Here is a 20281-nt window from a genome sequence, read left to right on the forward strand (position 1 = left end):
GCTAGCTGACCATAATGGACAGACAGGAGAGAAAGCTGCAGCATAACAGACCATAAAGGGCAGGAGGGACGGATCAGGGGCATTACAATGGAACAGACAAGCCAGGAGGGAGGGAGTAGGGCTGGGGGCAAGGGGGCAGGGCAGGAGCAGCAAGATAGCCATGGAGGTCAGGCAGGATGGGAACTAGAAGCAAGACACACCATGAAGAGCAACAGTGAGACTGTGATGGCATACACACAGACCATGGAGGGAAGGTGGGAGGGGGTCAGGGGCAGCTAACTGACCACACAGGGAAGGTGGGAGGGGCCATGGCAGCACAGAAGACCATGCATGGCAAGTGGGAGGGTTAGTGGCAGCACAATGGCTATGATGGGCAAGAAGGAGGGTGGAGGGGCATGCACAAAGGACGATGGAGGATAGAAGGGAGGGTCAGGACCTGTGCACAGACAAGAAAGTTCAGGGGAAGGGACCTCACAACAGACCACACGGGGCAGGCAGGAGGAGCAGTTGCAGCACAACAGACCAGGGAGGGCAGAAGGGTGTGGCAGTACAATGGACCATGTAGGACAGGAGGAAGAGGATAGGGGCATGGCATGTGGACAGGCAGGGTGGAGGTGGCAGGGACAGGTTACAGTCATCTGACAATGCTAGGCAGGTGGGAGGGGAGTGGCAGCTCAACAGAACACTCAGAGTAGATAGGAGTGGCAGGTCCATGGGACATGGTGGGCAAAAAGGATGGAGCAGGGGCATGCACAAAGACATCGGAGGGCAGGGGGAAGGAGAATAGGGGCAGCAAGCTAAGCACAGAGTTTAAGCAGGAGGTCAATGATGGGGCATAGAATTGGGCAATGGAGGGCAGGAGGAGTGGACTGGTACATCATACTAAATTGAGGGCAGTGGCAGCACATCAGACCATGCATGGCAGGAGGGAGGAGGCTAGTCCATGGATTCACACAACAGAGGATAGGGAGGAAGGGGATGGGGCAGCAAGCTAACTGTTCAGAGAAGGCGGGTAATAGGAACTTTATTGTTTTTAAAACATTGTGTCTGTGCGAACTACTTAAAATATGAACAAGTATGCAGCATAATCTCACTTTTATTCAGGAAGAAGAGGACGTTTGTGACTGTGACTCCGGGCTCACTTGGCAGAAACACCCCCTGACCCTCCACCCCCTATCGCAAAATGTAATGCCCGTGAAAAGGGTAGGTGAACACAGTGTTATATAGAACATAGTCCTGAGAGCACGATTGAAAATGAAAACTAGATATAGTGTATGGTATAAACTATGCACCAAAAAGTGTGATATAAGATGAACCGGGCGTGAAATATAATATGCAATACATTGTGCGCAATGACAGATTCATTGGAGAGCGCGAGATAGCACAGGCACTAGCGCGTGCTATGCGATATGCGCCTTGGAGTGTAATATGCACAGGGCAGTGTTGTGTAACCTAACTAGTCTCTAAAGTTGTAATATAAAATATGTGCTGGGGAGTGTAACGTTGCATATGCACTGTGACAAAGATATGGATCCCAGATTGTAATATGTATGGCATAGCACTGTGCGTTATAACATAGGCATCGAGAAAGGCACGTTAGATGGGGCAATATAACCCGTGCGAAGACAAGTGTGGCATGACATATTCACGGGGTGGTGTTACAGTGCACATGGGCTAGAGAGTGTCATAGCATATGCACTAGCTAGTGGAATACAACACAGAGGTGTGTGGCACTCGGCAGGCAATGGTGGGTGTAACACAGCATTGGGCTCTGTCAGGAGCACGCTGTGAATCTCAAGTGATGTTCGTCCCCTTTCCAGAGAGTAAAATAAAAAGTATTACACATCCGGCAGTGGATGTGTGTTTTATTAACCGTGAGGGGGGTTTCTTGCATAGTTTTGGTCGAATTTTTGTCGAATCCCCTTTGAATGGCTTGGTGTGCATGTGTATTAAATGTGCCCGTCAATAGCTACCCATGTTTGTATAAATAAACGACAAGGGTGTCTACCAGGATTAGGCACGGTAGGGCATCAGACATGTCAGAGCTTCACTAGTGGTGTAAATACATTCCACGTGGATTCATTGCATGCATAGTCGCCTTTTAATGAATATCACGCAAATCGTCATGGTGATAGGTGCGTACGGTTTGTCCAGCATGTCCTAGGTGTGTCTATAAATATATATTTTTGAAAAATAATAAAAAACAGTGGCCGGCCCTGGGGATTGGGGTCCAAAAAATATAATTAGGAGACTGGCCCTGGGGGATGGGGTCATCAGGGCCAATAAATTAGAATAAGAAGGGGAACCAAACAGCCCCCCTTCTTAAAAAACTAAAATAAATAAAAGCCTGGCATCGTGCCGGAGGCCATGCCCCCTCCGTGCAGCACTCTGCAAACGCACCCCCAACAGGCATCTCCAGTATGCGCCAGGGAGCTGCGCTGCAGCCAGGTGTTCTGAGGCCAAGCCCCTTTTTACACCTCTCTGCAACGCAGCTCTGTGGCCCTTACTGGAGGTACCTAGTGGTCTAGTTTGACTCTAGGGACCCTTAGGATTCAAGGGGACTTAATCTCTCAACTTAGAACAGCCACAGGGCGCGTTTACACAGTGGTGAAGGGAGGGGACGGGGCCTGAGGTGACGTGTGCAAACACGCACTATGGCACGTTTTAAATTGGGGATATAATTTCCCTTCAATACTGAGGGCCCCTGGGGGCTAACTAGCCCACCAAGTGCTTCCAATAAGCGCCACTGAGCTGCATTGCAGAGAGGTGGTCCAGGCCGTGCCACTTTTTACACCTCTCTGCAACGCAGCTCTGTGGCACTTACTGGAGGTACCTAGTGGGCTAGTTGGACCCTAGGGACCCTCAGGATTCAAATGAACTTAATCTCCCAACTAAAAATGGACACAGGGCGTGTTTACACAGTGGTGAATGGAGGGGACGGGGCCTGAGTTAACGTGTGCAAAAACGCCCTGTGGCCTGTTTTAAGAGGTAGTTTTAATCCCCATGCCCTATTATATACTAGGGGCTTACAGAGGAGGTCATGCTAATCACAGGGGGACCCCAACGCATAATGTTCCCTAGTGTATGTAGGTGTTTTCACTGTATTCTAAGTGTCTTTTAACATAGCACTGGCTCTAGGACTGGTTAGTCAGACTCAGTTACCACCAGTATCCGTCTGAAAAAGTTGAGGGTACAGGATGATTTTGCAACAAGGCTTCTTTCTGCTCTTCTTTTTGTTCTTTCTGCACGTTATCCTTCTTCCTGCACTTATCTTCGTATTTGAGGACTTCTGTTGCTTCTTTCTGCACTTCTTTTGTTTTTTTCTGTGCATTTTTTCTTCTTTCTTCACATGTCCTATCTCTGTAGGCATAGTTAGAAATTAGCATTTAAAAAACCTTTGAAATTCACAGAAAAAACCATAGGTTTCAGGCACGTTATAGTTAGGAATTAGCATTTAAAAAACCTCAGAAATTCACTGAAAAAACCATAGGTTTCAGGGGTGTTATAGTTAGCTGGACTTTTCACTTGTACAAAACCATTGAAATTCCCCCGTTATAGTTAGTTCAGCTAACTATAACTCGCGCGCCCGCAATGCACTGCTGATGACGTCACATATTACATCACTCATGACATGGTCAGTGACATCACTCATGACATCACTGATGACATCTCAAATGACATCACTGATGACATCATCCTTGTGATAGAGTGGCAGACCTCCTCTCACCCTAATATAACCTTTGATACACACATTCAACAATAGAGACTAAAATTTTCAAAACAATGGACATACCAATACCAGTTACAACAACCTCTTCAGTAATTCTAAGATCCACATACACATCCACTCATTCACCAACAGTCCTATACAGTCACTCATACATGTACTCACTCATCATATGTACTCATACACCTATACATCCTGTTACACAATGCCACTCATCCATAGAGTTACTCACACACATAGTCACTCATGCTAATAAAGAATCAAACATCCATTTACTTGCATATACAGTTATACACACACCACCACACTTACTTCTACAGAAACTTACACATACTTAGTCTTTTAAACAATCACTTATAGAAACACATACTTATTCATACAGGAACTCTTTCAATCTCTCACTCTCACATATACTCACTTATATACAACAATAGTCACATATACTAGTTTAAAACATATGTAGTTACTCATAAAGACACTATTGAGACAGTCATTCACTCACTAACACACCCATACACACACTCATCCACCCATACAGTCCTGCACACATGCTGTGTTCAACACATACAAACAGTGAGTCACTCATTCATGCACCTATGCACTACGTAATACCCCCCACCGAACCATGCAGACACTCAGACTGATACTCAAAAAACCAACTAATAACCTATATAGACACCCATGTAGCTACTCACCAACCCATGCAGCCACTTATACACAAAGTGAGAGACTGATACAGATATTTACATATTTAAACATTACTCACTAAGCCATGTATTCACTATGATACACTTAATCAGTCAGTTACACAATCAATTTTTCAAAAACAAATCATCCATTTAGACACTTATATACCCATTTATTATTCCATCGACCTTGAGATATACATATATAAAACATATTTAATTTTCAGAAAAACACACATTCACTGGATGATGTCATCAGTGATGTCATCAGTGATGTCATTTGAGATGTCATCAGTGATGTCATGAGTGATATCACTGACCATGTCATGAGTGATGTAATATGTGACGTCATCAGCAGTGCATTGCGGGCGCGCGAGTTATAGTTAGCTGAACTAACTATAACGGGGGAATTTCAATGGTTTTGTACAAGTGAAAAGTCCAGCTAACTATAACACCCCTGAAACCTATGGTTTTTTCAGTGAATTTCTGAGGTTTTTTAAATGCTAATTCCTAACTATAACGTGCCTGAAACCTATGGTTTTTTCTGTGAATATATATATATATATATATATATATATATATATATATATATATATATATATATATATATATATATATATATATATATATATATATATATATATATATATTCACTGAAAAAACCATAGGTTTCACACATGTTATAGTTAGCGGAAATTTTACTGATAAAAAACCAATGAAATTCCCCCGTTATAGTTTATGCAGGCAACTATAACTCACGCGACCGCAATCCTCTGCTGATGCTAATACTGTATTTAGACACTTATTTGCCCATGTCTTCTTCCATACATTTTTAGCTATACATATATTACAAATATTTTTTTTTCATAAAGACACATATGACATCAGCAGAAGATTGCGGTCGCGTGAGTTAAAGTTGCCTGCATAAACTATAACGGGGGAATTTCATTGGTTTTTTATCAGTAAAATTTCCGCTAACTATAACATGTGTGAAACCTATGGTTTTTTCAGTGAATATATATATATATATATATATATATATATATATATATATATATATATACATATATATATACAGGCGAAGTCAGCAAAGAATCAGTCCATTTTTTAGACTTGAAGGTCTTTCCTGCGGATGGAAGGCTATGCACATCTTTGCACAGGAAACCGACCGCAGGAAACTCTATTATGCAGGCTAGCAGTTGCCATTCAGGGAAGACTATCAGCAGTATCCCGTATGGCGAACTGCTTAGGATAAAAAGGAACTGCACACGTACATGTGATTTTGAAAAAGCAGCAGAAGACAGCATGAATAGATTAAAGGCCCGGGGCTATTGCAAAGAGATCTTAGAAGAGGCAAAATCCAAAGCAGATAAGAAATCTAGAAAGGATTTGATAGTGGGTTGTGATCGCAATGCACAGAAGGGGAAAACAAAAGAAAAAGCTAAAGTTGCTGTAGCTAACAATCTTAGGATGATCACTAACTACTCGGACGATGCCTCTGATATAAGAAAAATCTTTGCAAGAAATTGGCACATTTTGAGGTCAGATCCAACAATAGGGAAGGACCTGTCTAAAGTACCCCTAATGACATTCAGGAGAGAAAGATCCCTAAGAAATACTCTAGTCCAGAGCCACTGCGGCAATGAGAAAAGAATTCAACCCTTTGGGGGAGTGGTGGGGTTCTTTCCATACCTTAGGTGTAGGGCATGTAAAAATAGCAAGAAAGTGTTGGAATATGTAATACCAGGAGTAAAGGAACCCAAAAGAATCAAAAGCCTGATGAATTGTAACACCAGCCACACGGTGTACGGTCTGGTATGTCCGTGTGGCCTACGTTACATCGGCAATACGATCCACCCCAATAAGATAAGGATTCTAGAACACCTTAGGGCAATACAGAACAGGGATGTCACCTATCCAGTGGCCAGACACTTTGAGATGTGTCACCAACGCAACAGGGATCTGTTGAGCTTTTTCTGTATAGACCAAGTACCCATGAATGTAAGAGGGGGAAACAGAAAGTTACTATTACGTAGATTATAGTCAAGACACATCATTGACAACCAGACTAAGAAACCAGGAGGTCTCAACAGTGGTGAGGAAATGGCAGTACATCTGTAAAGTTAAATTTGTTAATATCTACTTTTGCGAATGTTCCTTTTGAAAATATGTTTTCATTGTATCAATAGCACCAGTATCACATTAAGAGTTGGAATCAAATCAACCAGTGTAGATACTTAGGGCGGTTGATCATTACTGTTAACATACATATTGACTAGCATTATGAACCTAAGCCCATTCAGGGCAAAAATAATGGTGAAATTTGGGTTCATTTAAAACTAATAGCAACATGTACATTAAAGCCCATTCAGGGCAGAATGCTAACTGAGTGCTATATGAATGCCAAATGCCTATGTATACACATTTGCATTGATATACATTTGCTATGTTGTAACAAATAACATGTTTAGTAATGGCCGACACCGCTGACCTAAGTAAGGTTGGTGTCCTTTGTTTGTGTTTAACAGTGTATACAGATTTAAGTGTGTCTCATACCGGCGCCGGCCACCATTGACAAAGGCGATAGCCGAAACGCGTCTGGTCGTGTGAGAGAACCCATAATAAATCTTGGGAAGCCCGTTCCTGTGAGTGCTTGGTCCATTAATTTGTGCCGCGAGCTGAGGATTTTGTCGATCCGTGCGGTCTCCGTCACCGCACTATTGAGCACCCGATCGTGAGTGAAGGGGAGGAAAGACGGGAATTGAGCGTGATATATATATATATATATATATATATATATATATATATTCAGTGAAAAAACCATAGGTTTCACACACGTTATAGTTAGCGGACATTTTACTCATAAAAAACCATTGAAATTCCCCCGTTATAGTTAGTTAAGCTAACTATAACTCGCGCACCCGCAATCCACTGCTGATGACGTAACATATTACATCACTCATGACATGGTCAGTGACATCACTCATGACATCACTGATGACATCTCAAATGACATCACTGATGACATCATCCAGTGAATGTGTGTTTTTCTGAAAATTAAATATGTTTTAAATATGTATATCTCAAGGTCGATGGAAGAATAAATGGGTATATAAGTGTCTAAATGGATGATTTGTTTTTGAGAAATTGATTGTGTAACTGACTGATTAAGTGTATCATAGTGAATATATGGCTTAGTGAGTAATGTTTAAATATGTAAATATCTGTATCAGTCTCTCACTTTGTGTATAAGTGGCTGCATGGGTTGGTGAGTAGCTTCATGGGTGTCTATATAGGTTATTAGTTGGTTTTTTGAGTATCAGTCTGAGTGTCTGCATGGTTCGGTGGGGGTATTACGTAGTGCATAGGTGCATGAATGAGTGACTCACTGTTTGTATGTGTTGAAGACAGCATGTGTGCAGGACTGTATGGGTGGATGAGTGTGTGTATGGGTGTGTTAGTGAGTGAATGACTGTCTCAACAGTGTCTTTATGAGTTACTAAATATGTTTTAAAGAAGTATATTTGACTATTGGTGTATATTTATTTATTATGCAACTTATAACGCGCAGACTAAACCCGAAGGTATCAAGGCGCCTATCAAAATCAATAAACAATAAACAGAATATACAAAGCACCACTACGGGAATGCACGTGTAAAAAGGTGAGTCTTAAGCGCGGATCTAAAAGTTTGCAGAGAGGGACTGGATCTTACTTCCAAAGGGAGGGCATTCCACCACTTAGGTGCCAGGAAGGAAAAGGCCTTGCCTCCCCATCTTGCTTTTCTGACACGGGGTACAGAGAGGAGAAGTTTGTGACTGGAGCGAAGATTTCTACTGGGGTTATGCCGAGAAAGAATGGATCCCATGCTTGTAGGGCTGGGTTTAGCTAAGGCTTTATACACCAGGCACATGGATTTGAAAAGGATCCGGTATTCAACGGGGAGCCAGTGCAGTTGTTTTCGGGCTTCGGTGGCAGAGGCACGTTTTGGTAGGTCAAGAGCCAATCTCGCTGCCGCGTTCTGGACCACCTGCAAGCGCTGTAGAAGACTCTTGTTCAGCCCTGCATACAGCGCATTGCAGTAATCCAGTCGCGAACCCAAAAGAGCGACAGCAAGTTGCTTTCTTGCCTGGGGTGACAAAAAGTGCCTGATTTTCCTCAGAATGTGGATAATCCCCCAGCAGGTCGAAACAGTCCTGTTGACCTGTTGGCACATACTAAGGTTGGGGTCGATCATAACTCCCAGGTTTTTTGCTGACAAGGTGGGCTCGGGACATACGCCCAGCGAGTTCGGCCACCACTCCGCCGACCAGATCGGTTCCTTTCCTCCAAAGACCATCACCTCCGTCTTCTCCCCATTCAGTTTTAGTGAATTGTGGATCATCCACTGGCCAACTGCCTCCATGCAAGATCTAAAATTGGCGGCAGTTGATGTAGCTGGCTGGGAGAGAGAGACTAAGATCTGGGTGTCGTCCGCGTAGGAAACTACCTCCATCCCAAAAGATCTAATGAGTCTGGCAAGGGGGGTCACATAGATATTAAAAAGGGTAGGACTGAGCGCTGACCCTTGAGGGACCCCACATTGCACAGACAGGGATGGAGATAGAAACGATCCCAGCATTATCCTTTGTTCTCTATGGTCGAGAAAAGAGGAAAGGAGTCCCAGAGCAGGCCCGCGGACCCCAATCTCCCTCAGGCGAGATGTTAACACCACAGGAGACAGGGTATCGAAGGCCGCTGTGAGGTCTAAAAGGATCAGGAGGGAGGTCTGACCCTCATCAACTCTAGTGCGGATGGTATCCAGCACTATGGTGAGGGCAGACTCAGTGCTGTGTTCCCTCCTGAAACCATGCTGGGAGAGATCCAAACAGCCCGAGCTCTCCACAAATGCAGCCAGATGTTTATTTAGATGGGCTTCGAGCATCTTTGCGGGAGCCGGGAGCAGTGAAATGGGGCGAAAGTTCTTTAACACCCCGGGGTCCAGAGAAGGCTTTTTAAGCAAATGTTTTACAACAGCATTCTTCCACTGCTGGGGAAAAATGCCTTCCTTCATCGCTCTGTTCATGATGTCAACCAGAGGAGGAAGGAGAGATTCTCTGCACTGCTTGAGGATCTTTAGCGGGCAGACATCCAACGGAGAGCCAGATTTAGTTTTATCAAGCAGGATTTCAAGATCCTGACAGGAAAGGGGAGGAAAGGAAATCAAATCCTGATGTTGAGAGGATTCAGCAACACTGGGCTCAGGGAGAGCAGGCAGCAAAGGAACGGCGGTCAGGGATTTTTGGACCTCCAGAGCAGCATAGATGTCGGCGATTTTTGACTGGAAAAAGGCGGCTATCTTGTTGCACAGGTCCTGAGAGGCAACCACAGGATCCGGTGTCTGAAGGGTCGTAAGGGAATCGACAATCCTAAAGAGTTCTCTAGGAGATGACAATGAGGAGGTGAGTGCCGTGAAGTATTCCTGCTTGGTCTTAATAACTTCCAGTTTGTAATTTTTAAGCAGGACCCTATGGGCTTCTCTATCCTTAGGGGCCCAACTAGAGTGCCATAAGCGTTCCTGCCTTCTTACTTCCTGTCTCCGAAGCCGGAGCTGTTCGGAGAACCAGGGAGCTGAAGGTCTTTTTCTAGCAGAATAGCAAGACCTTGCAGGAGCAAGTTCCTCTAAGGCCTCAGCAATGGTATTTTCAAATATAGAGACCGCAGTGGAGGTATCTGCCTCCTGAGGAATGGACAGACTGGTTGTCCATGGATGGAGGGAATCTTCCCTGATCTTTTTGAGGTTCCTTCGCACTTCCATGGTGCTCGAGGCCCTTCTAATATAGCCCCGTGAGGGATACATCATATTAAAGGGAACGGCCAGATGGTCCGACCAGGAGAGATGGAAGGGGCTGGCAGCTGTCAGCCTAGGGTCGTTAGAAAAGATACCATCGAGCGTGTGCCCCGCTCGGTGGGTGGGACCGTTCACCAGCTGGGTGAGTCCGCAGGCTGACATTATTTCTACCAAGGAAATAGTGTCGTGAGCCTCCAATAGCTCAAGATGGAAATTGAAATCACCTAGAATGGTCAGATTTTGTCGGCCAAAATAGGGTTCCAGAACCTGCATCAATTTCAGCCCAAATCCTGCTCTTGGGCCAGGGGGGCGGTAGACCAAGATTCCATTAAATGCTGGATTAGCAGAATCGGAGAGGGAAAAATATAGGACCTGGAATGTGTCCTTGGGGTCAGAAAGGGGTATAGTGTGGCAGTGAAATTTGTCCTGATATAAAATAGCCAGACCACCGCCAACACGGCCTAATCTGTCAAATCGAGTTAGGCAGTAACCCTCAGGGACCGCTTCAACCAGATCAGGACCCGAGGAGTCTTTGGCCCAGGTCTCCGTAATAAAAACCCAAGAAGGTGTTTTATCTAAGACCAGTTCCTTGAATACAATGTTATTTTTAATGAGCGAGCGAGCATTGAGAAGAAGACAGGACTCGCTGGGATTTTTAGATGTTGATAAAGAGCAAGACTCCGGAGGAGCAGAGGAAAGAGAAAGCAGAGGTTCATCTGCATCAATCGGAAAGCACGCACAGCTAGGACATGTCAAATAATCCTCAGGTCTGTAGCGATGTGAGCAAGGGGCAGGGGCGGGCTTAAGCCGCAGCATTTCCCTTAAAGAGTATTTCAGGACAGGGGCGCCTGCCTTGTAATGGCCAGTGGTCCAGCCGTCCAGCCCGTCCTCAGCGCGGACGGGCGCAGACGGGCAGGACTCAGGCACGACTCCGGCGCAGGTTCGGCGCGTCCGCTGAACGCGTCCGCTGCGCGGAGGCATTGCCTTCCGTTTTTATAGTGGCCAATAGAGAGCGTGGAAACGCTGCCCCAAACCAAGATGGCCGCCAAAGTCGATTCTACCTGGCCGAGGCTCGGCTATCTCAGCATCCAAATCGGCTGAGGGTGATCCGAGTATCAGGGTGAGTGCTAAGTTAAACAAGCGGGGGGCAGGGGGATAATTTCTGCCACTTTTACATCAAACAGAGTAAATCAGTCACAATTACTAAACAGTGCAGCTAAGCTTCGTTTTTCAAGCCAAGTGCAGTGGAGTATATAAGTGAGTATATGTGAGAGTGAGAGATTGAAACAGTTCCTGTATGAATAAGTATGTGTTTTTATAAGTGATTATTTAAAAGAGTAAGTATGTGTAAGTTTCCGTAGAAGTAAGTGTGGTGGTGTGTGTATAACTGTATATGCAAGTAAATGTATGTTTGATTCGTTATTAGCATGAGTGACTATGTGTGTGAGTAACTCTATGGATGAGTGGCATTGTGTAACAGGATGTATAGGTGTCTGAGTACATATGATGAGTGAGTACACATATGAGTGACTGTACAGGACTGTTGGTGAATGAGTGGATGTGTATGTGGATCTTAGAATTACTGAAGAGGTTGTTGTAACTGGTATTGGTATGTCCATTTTTTTGAAAATTTCAGTCTCTATTTTTGAATGTTTGTATCAAAGGTTATATTATGGTGAGAGGAGGTCTACCACTCTGTCACAAGGATGATGTCATCAGTGATGTCATTTGAGATGTCATCAGTGATGTCATGAGTGATGTCACTGACCATGTCATGAGTGATGTAATATGTTACGTCATCAGCAGTGGATTGCGGGTGCGCGAGTTATAGTTAGCTTAACTAACTATAACGGGGGAATTTCAATGGTTTTTTATGAGTAAAATGTCCGCTAACTATAACGTGTGTGAAACCTATGGTTTTTTCACTGAATTTGCAAGGTTTTTTAAATGCTAATTCCTAACTATAACGTGTGTGAAACCCATGGTTTTTTCACTGAATTTGCAAGGTTTTTTAAATGCTAATTCCTAACTATAACGTGTGTGAAACCCATGGTTTTTTCACTGAATTTGCAAGGTTTTTTAAATGCTAATTCCTAACTATAACGTGTGTGAAACCCATGGTTTTTTCAGTGAATTTGCAAGGTTTTTTAAATGCTAATTCCTAAATATAACGTGTGTGAAACCCATGGTTTTTTCAGTGAATTTGTATGGTTTTTTAAATGCTAATTCTTACCTATAACATGTGTGATTCCCATGGTTTTTTCATTGTTTTTGTATGGATTTTTTAATAAAAATTCTTATATTAAACGTGGTTTTTTTTTTTTATTTGCAAGCTTTTTTTTTTTACTTTATATTCTCATAAAACACTATGCTTAATTTTTAAAAATTCTGCAATTGATTATTTTTTCTCATTTTTTTTTTTTTACCAAACAGGTAAGATATATTAGTATAACATAGTGATTTTTTTATTTTTTATTTTATTACGCGTACGGTAAGCTTACGGTAAGCGTACGGTTTGCGTAATGTTCGTAATATTTCTGCTCTTTTTGCGTAGGGTTACGCAATTTACGTAGCCGTGCGTACTGCGTACGTGGCGCGTAAGCGTGTACGCTACACGCGCACGTTACGCGGAAGTGTTGGGGCGTGCCTGTTATGCGCATGCGCGCGAGCGCGTGTCTTTTTTACGCGCATGCGTACTTTTACCGTAAGCGCTCCGTAAGCGCTCCGTAAGCGCTCCGTAAGCGCACCGTAAGCGTAACGTACGCGCACGGTGGGTCATGTGATCAAGAAACAACACTTTTGATTGGTTCAAAGTAGTTTCAGTTCTAGAACTCTCCTACACCACACCCATTCCCCTCATTTCTGCTTGTGATCCCTTAGGAGAAGGAGCTGAGTTGTCTTTGGGATACGATGGCAGACCAGCACTCCTCTGCTGAGAGTGAGGCTAGCAGCACCACCATCAGGCAGAGAAAGAGGAAACAGAAGAGCTCTTTTATATGGGAGTATTTTACTTTTCCAGAGGGCGAGAAAAAAGTCAATGCTGCTTTGGTGACTTGTAAGCTGTGCAAGCGTGTACTTTCAAGAGGTAATCCTAACAAGAAGTATTCCTTCGGGAATCACACTATGTTACGACACCTTGAGGATGTACACCCTAGGACACATGCACGACATACTAGTGGTAACCCTTCAGTAAGTCGAGCAAGCACATCCACAGCAGCTCAGCCGAGTCCTTCTTCGGAAGCTCAGCTGAGCCCTTCATCTGTGGGGGCAGATTCACCTTTTTCTGATCCTGTGGAAACAAACCATCGGTTTGCGAGGGTTACAATGCGGTGTTCATTTTGCCATGGTCTAATTGTTCATAGGGAGACCAGTCTTCCCCTCATTAACAACAAAATAGACCAGCACATTTGTCCTACCAACTAATGTTCCCATTCTTCCTTTCCTCTGTCCCTGCATGAACACAACGGCTCTTTTAAGAGCCAACCTTACCTCACAACTTTTTTTAAAAAAAATTTAAAAACTTTTTTTTTTTTTTTTTTACCGTAAGCGTATTTTATTATTTTTGTTTTTTTAAAAAACACTAAAAAACAATTACCACATTACAAGGTCCTTGAGGGATTAATAACTAAATACTGAAAATCTGTTTGAGGAGAAGTGGAAGAAAGGGACCATCTAATTTCTGACTTACCTGACCCACCCAACAATTTAATTTTTAATTAAAATTTAATTGAAATTACTTGTAAAATTGTTTTTTTTTTCGAAAATTTTCTTTCACAATCTGAAAAAAAAGAAATAAGTATTAATATTTAATAAATCATTATATAATACAGTACACGTATTTACATATTTTTCAAAAACAATTTTTTGCCTTTTTTTTTGCTGTTTTCAGAATATATTGCATCTCGCTATAAATCGTGAAAGCAATTGCATTCATCACTTAACAGCGGGCAAAAAAAAAATAACAATCTCAAAGATTGTTTTAAAAAAGCCCAGAATCTCTTTTTACTTAAACATAACATTATAGAAATGCATAATATTCTAAAAAAATATCATCTAATAACAATAACTATTTCTTAAAAATACCGTCTGACAATTTTGTTACAGAAGCATTATCACAAAAATAATATATCTCAAATATCTCCACAATACATCCGGTTACATTTCCTTTAGGCCAAATGGTAATTTTAAAATTCTTTTTTGATTAAATTTCCAATGGTAATCCAATAAAATTCCAAAATTTAAATTGTACAGATGTTACCGATTCTCTCTAAAATTTTGGTTTCCGAAAGATTAATTAATAATTAAATAAGTCCACAATACATCCGGTTACCTTTCCTTTAGGCCGAATGGTAATTTTAAAATTCTTTTTTGAATAAATTTCCAATAGTAATCCAATAAAATTCCAAAATTTAAATTGTACAGATGTTACCGATTCTCTCCAAATTTTTGGTTTCTGAAATATTTATTAGGAATTGCTTTGTACAGATCTTGCCAAGTCTCTCTAAAATTTAGGTTTCAGGAGGATTAGATAGGAATTTGCTAAATCAAAAGGCAAACGTTGCTTGAAAATCAATTTGGAATCATTACACAGTGTCCAGCCTTTTTCACATTTAAGATAAACTGTGTAATGTCCAGAAGTTACAGTAGGTCCTTCATGGAAAATTATTGCAACTGTTACAAAAGTTTTTCCTGAAATTGATAATTGCTGTCCTATAAACTTCTTTATTAAAGTATCCAATTTTTAACCATCAGCTCTACATCGTTGCATCATTAAAATTACATACTGTCCGTATTCCTTTAAAATTAACGTTGAAAACATGTCAGATTTACACTCACCGCATTCCATGCTATGATTAGCATCTTTAAGTAATTTAGCAAAAGTGACTGTTTTACTGTCTGGCAATGTTAAATAAATAAACCTTTCAGAATCAACATTAGAGCCACATGTATTGAAACAGTTTTCACAACTATGTTCCCATTTATAAGAGACACCAAACATATTTTCAATGTGTACCCCTTCTTCCAGTACCTGAAGAAAATACATCAAGAATTCCTGTGCGTCTTGCTGTACATTTTGAGAAAACTGTGTTCGTCCTGAACATACATCTAAAAGTTTTCTAATTTCAGTAGCACTTTCTATTTGAGTTTTATCATTACTCAGCTTTTGAAAAAGGAGACTCAACTCAGAACAGTATCTTTTTCTCTGATTTACTATTATCTGCTCTTGCAAACTTTCCAGATAAAATGCAACATTCAGCACTACATTAGCGTAGCAGTTGACACCAGAGCTATTTTCAAAATGACAACCTACAACCTCTTCAACATTTTCCTTTTTCTTTTTGCTTGAATTACATCACTCCTCTTTTTTTTTCTCCTCTCTACATCCTCATTACAGATATTCTCAATTCTCCTTTTCCGACAAACAACACGTTTCTCCAACACAGGATACTGACCTAAATGAGGAGCATAGGTTCTTCTTAATCTATTATACTCCTTTACACAGTTTGTATCAGCACTAACTTTTGAATCATCAAAGTCTATCATGAATAAACCAGATAATGTTTTCACTCGTGACAAAGCTACATAAGCCATACCTTCTTTGAACACAGTTGAACCAATGTTTACAAATGCACAATCTACAGTCATTCCTTGAGACTTGTGAATAGTTACAGCATATGCTAGAGAAAACGGAAACTGTTTCCTACGTACATATAAGTCTTTCACAAGCATGAAACGAACTGTACAACGACAAATGTCTATAACTTCTTCTATCTGATCAAATTTTATTTTTAAACATTCAATTCCATCTTTTTTCTGATAATTTATAAAACCCACAACTCTTCCCATAGCTCCATTTACTAAACCTTTTTCAACATCCAAATTTCTCCTTAAAAATACTCTACAGTTCATGCAAACATATAGATTTTTTTCTAATCCAGCAGTTTTGGAAATGTTCTTCTCTAGTGAATCCAATTTATTTTTCAGTTTGCCTGTTAATGTAATAGTAATTCTTTCATCCTGAATTTTGTCCACTGCTTCCAATTTCCTAATCTCTTCCTTTTCCAATTTCAAAAGCTCCTCATTGAATATTGAGCATTCACGTAGAGTTGGCATTAAGCAGATGACACTTTTCTTTTCTGCAATGTTCTTGTATATCTTCTCTGCAACTATTTCTTCCTTTGGAAATAAATTATGTAGCAACCGACTCTGTAATGCTTTCGTGCCAGCTTCAGTGAGTAGTCCAATTCTGATATCTTTCAGAATACTTCCATATTCTTCATCGTTTGCTTGCCTCATATTAGTAGTAAGTTCCTTGTACTCAAAGAAGGACCAAATATTTGCATTACCAATGCTTCCCAATGACTTCTTTGTGTCTTCATGTGTCACAGTATTAAACACTGGTTGTCCTTTAACTGGAGTAAGCTGTAGAAGATCCCCAAAAACTATGACATGTTTTCCACCAAATAACATGTCATAGTCTGTCCTTAGAATTTGCTGCATTCTTAAATGCACAAAGGCAAGCATTAAGTTTGATACCATGCTCACCTCATCAATAATGAGAACTTGCATCTTCTTCAATACTCTTGAAACTTCCAAGCATGCTTCTCCAGTAAGCTTGTGGTATTGTATTTTGTTCTCATGCTCCACTGGTAACATTAGCAAACGATGTAAGGTGATTCCTTTTATGTTATATGCTGCTAACCCAGTTGGAGCAGTAACCACACAAGACAAAGTTGAATCCGTTTTTTTCTGTAGGTAGCTTCTGATGACTTTTATTAAGAAACTTTTTCCAGTTCCAGCTTGTCCGCTTACATACATCCTGATTGGTTGAAATGATGTGCATGAGCACTCTTTTTTTCATGTAGTAATCCGTGACCAATTTTGTTTCTGATCTCTTCATAAATTTGTTGCTGCTCTTCATTCAGTTGTCTTTCCAAATTTGGTAAGTCTACAAAATCTTCTTGAGCTTGATTCATAGCCGTTTCCACTTCAGTCATAGCTATTGCAGCTTCATTTTCAACGATTGGTTGTCCTAGGGGATCTTGACTGAGTGTTCCTGAACTTTGGCTGTCTTGAGAACTGTCTCTAGCTACTTCAGCTGCAATTGTAGTTTCCTGTTCAATTTCTTCATTTAACATTTGCACATAATTTGTGAAAGTACTGCATTCTATGCTGTCTTTGCAAGCATTAAAGGAATCTTCATAGCTTTGAAATTCTCCCAGTAGTTCGTCCTCTGTACGCCATGGTTTAAACAGCTGTAAAAGAGCCAAGTAGTAAAATTCCTTTTTGTCAGTAGTGTCGCAACTCAGCTTCCTGTGATTTATCAAACTTCCTTTTGTTTGCTTCACCAAACATCCTTCCTCACCAATGACTTTATATTTTCCATTGTTGATGTCTTGTGTGGCTTTCCGTGAATAAATGTAGTTCTGCAGCACTTCATAGAGACACATGTTCTCTAGATGAAGACTTCTCTTGGGATAATATGTGTCCAACATGTTTGATTTCAAAATATCTGTACTTGCTGGGTCATTCTCGGCCAAATATTCAATTTCTCCAACAGATTTCAGTACCCGATTTCTCATTGCTGCAAGGCCTAAACTTGCCCAAATTATTCTTCTTGATTTCGAGTAGAGACTTGCAGAAGATAACCTATCTGAACATTCGTAGGATCCAATTTCTCGATGCGATAACATCTTTAAACTGAAACTGTACAGCTTCTTACTGACAGTCTTCTCGTGAGAAATCTCTTCCCACATTTCTTTCAATTCAGTTTTTTCTGATTTAGTAATGTAAGACGTTACATATCGAGCAACAGCAATGGAATTGTCAGCTACATACTGTATATCCATGTTAGCATTCCACATGGATAAAATGACTGGGTTGTAGTCATTTATATTTTTTTATTCTTCTTTTCTTTTAAGGTTGTAGGTATTCTTAGGTGACTTTCTTGTAATAGTATGTCTCACAGATGACATAAAACTGTTTACTCTTCCATTTGAAAGAACAGGTCTAGGAAATCCAAATCGACATTTAGTGTAGTATTTATCTTTGCTCTTGTATTTCCGTCGACAGTATTTTCCACACCGATGACTTTGGAAACGTAAAACTTGCTCCTTTAACTTTTTCTCTTCTGTGCTTTTTGGTATAGCACATGTTGCATATTCTTCAATGAAAGATAACACTGCTTCATCAGTATCTGTTCCAAACTTTGGGGCATCCTTGATCCACAACAGCATATGAATATGAGGAGCACCTCTTGCCTGGTACTCTTTTCTCCAAAAGAAATCCACTACTTCTCCAAGAGGTGGATTTTTTTTATTGCAGATGAAGGACATCATAGCCTCAAATCTATGATTGAAATATCTGCAAACATTAACCGGATCCAATGAGCACAGTTCTCCTGCTGTCTTGTATTCGATGTTTTTAATGTTTGAATTTGCCTCTCGTAGAAAATCCAGTAAATCATCCCAAGCGTACTCAGCACAGCTTAGGGTAAGGAACCATGTTGGTGTTCCTAAATTCCGTAACATGCATTTTAATTCACCATGGCGTCGGTACCAATATTCATTTGTCCCACGCTGACAAGCCATCAGATTGATCAGTTGTGTTTCCAAATGATCATCTCGGTGCTGCACTTTCTCCATAAAATCCTTAGCAGATACATTTTGTAAATGTACTCCACTTTTTAAAATGTGATTTACTGCATATGATAATGCAGACAAGTCGCTTTCAAATAAAAGATGGAACAAATAAGGAATACTTTGTCGAAATCTTGGATCTTCTGCATATAGTCTTGTAGTTCGATACTCAGAAGCTGGAATCTGTTCTGGATGTTCATCGTATCGTCCTCCTTTTCCTGTAGGAAACAGCTGGGGAAAACATCGAGCTTCCAAGCTCTCCTCCCATACACTCACAGGAGTTCCTTTTGCTTTCTTCATCTGAAACAGATCAATATTGTCTCCCATAACTTCTTTTGAATGAAGAGGATGTATGCTAAAATGTTCATAAATTTCTTCTTCCTTTGACTTGTCCACTTTTTCAATTTGTCCAGTTTGTGTTTCTGTGTCTTCTTGTAAATCTTCTTCTTCTTCTTCTATATAAATTGATTCATACCATTTGTTATTCCTTTTCAAATACAAATTTGCTCTTTGTACTTTCCGTACATCTACCAGCTCCTGCCAAATCTTCTTATTCTTTGTAGGTACACCATTAACCAGAATAACTAATGGTTCAGTTTCCAAAGTATCTGCATCAATAGTTTCCATATTTTTTTTCAAATCCAAGGGCAAATACACCACTCCACCTTTTAAACCTCTCAGTAAATCTGAAGGAGGTAATTTACCAGTTTTGGGCTCCATACGTACTATGGACTGGAACGGATGAACACATTGAATAAGTATAGACTCATATGTATTTAATTCAGAAAGTTCGGCAGGAATAGCATCCAATTCTAAATTATTATGTACAGCTCTGGTCGGCATTCTATTTTCTTCTAACTTGTTGTAACAGTATTTACAAATACGTTGATCTTCACCCAAATCAAAACAATTTTCAAGAAATATATATGTGGCAAAATCCTTCCACTTATAATTATCTTCATTTTCACTTTTTCTGTAGAGATCAACATTCCTGGTTTGTTTTCTATAATGAGTTCTGCGGCAACAAATACAAGTAATATTTGGTCTTTCATTAGAGATTATTGCAAATTTTGTTATGTGATCATTAAATGTCTTACTTACAGAGGGTTCTACATTCTCTTCCACTTCTTCCTCATTTACTGTGTCATTTTCGGCACTTTCTTGTTCTGGACCAAAGTAACAAAACTGAATTTCATCAGTAACCTTCTCTACATCTGATACCGATCCACGGAACAGAGCCCTATTCAATTCATCTAACTTTATTGCTGGACTTTTAGCAAAATACAATCGTCTCACAAACTTTCTCATTTCAGTATGATGAACAGCCAGCATCCTAAAATGATGAAAAACACTTTTACACACTTTTCTAGATAGACAAGCCAGAGAATGTCCCTGCAAAC

Source organism: Triturus cristatus, chromosome 4_2 (assembly GCF_964204655.1).
Source record: "Triturus cristatus chromosome 4_2, aTriCri1.1, whole genome shotgun sequence".
Taxonomy (NCBI): Eukaryota; Metazoa; Chordata; class Amphibia; order Caudata; family Salamandridae; genus Triturus; species Triturus cristatus.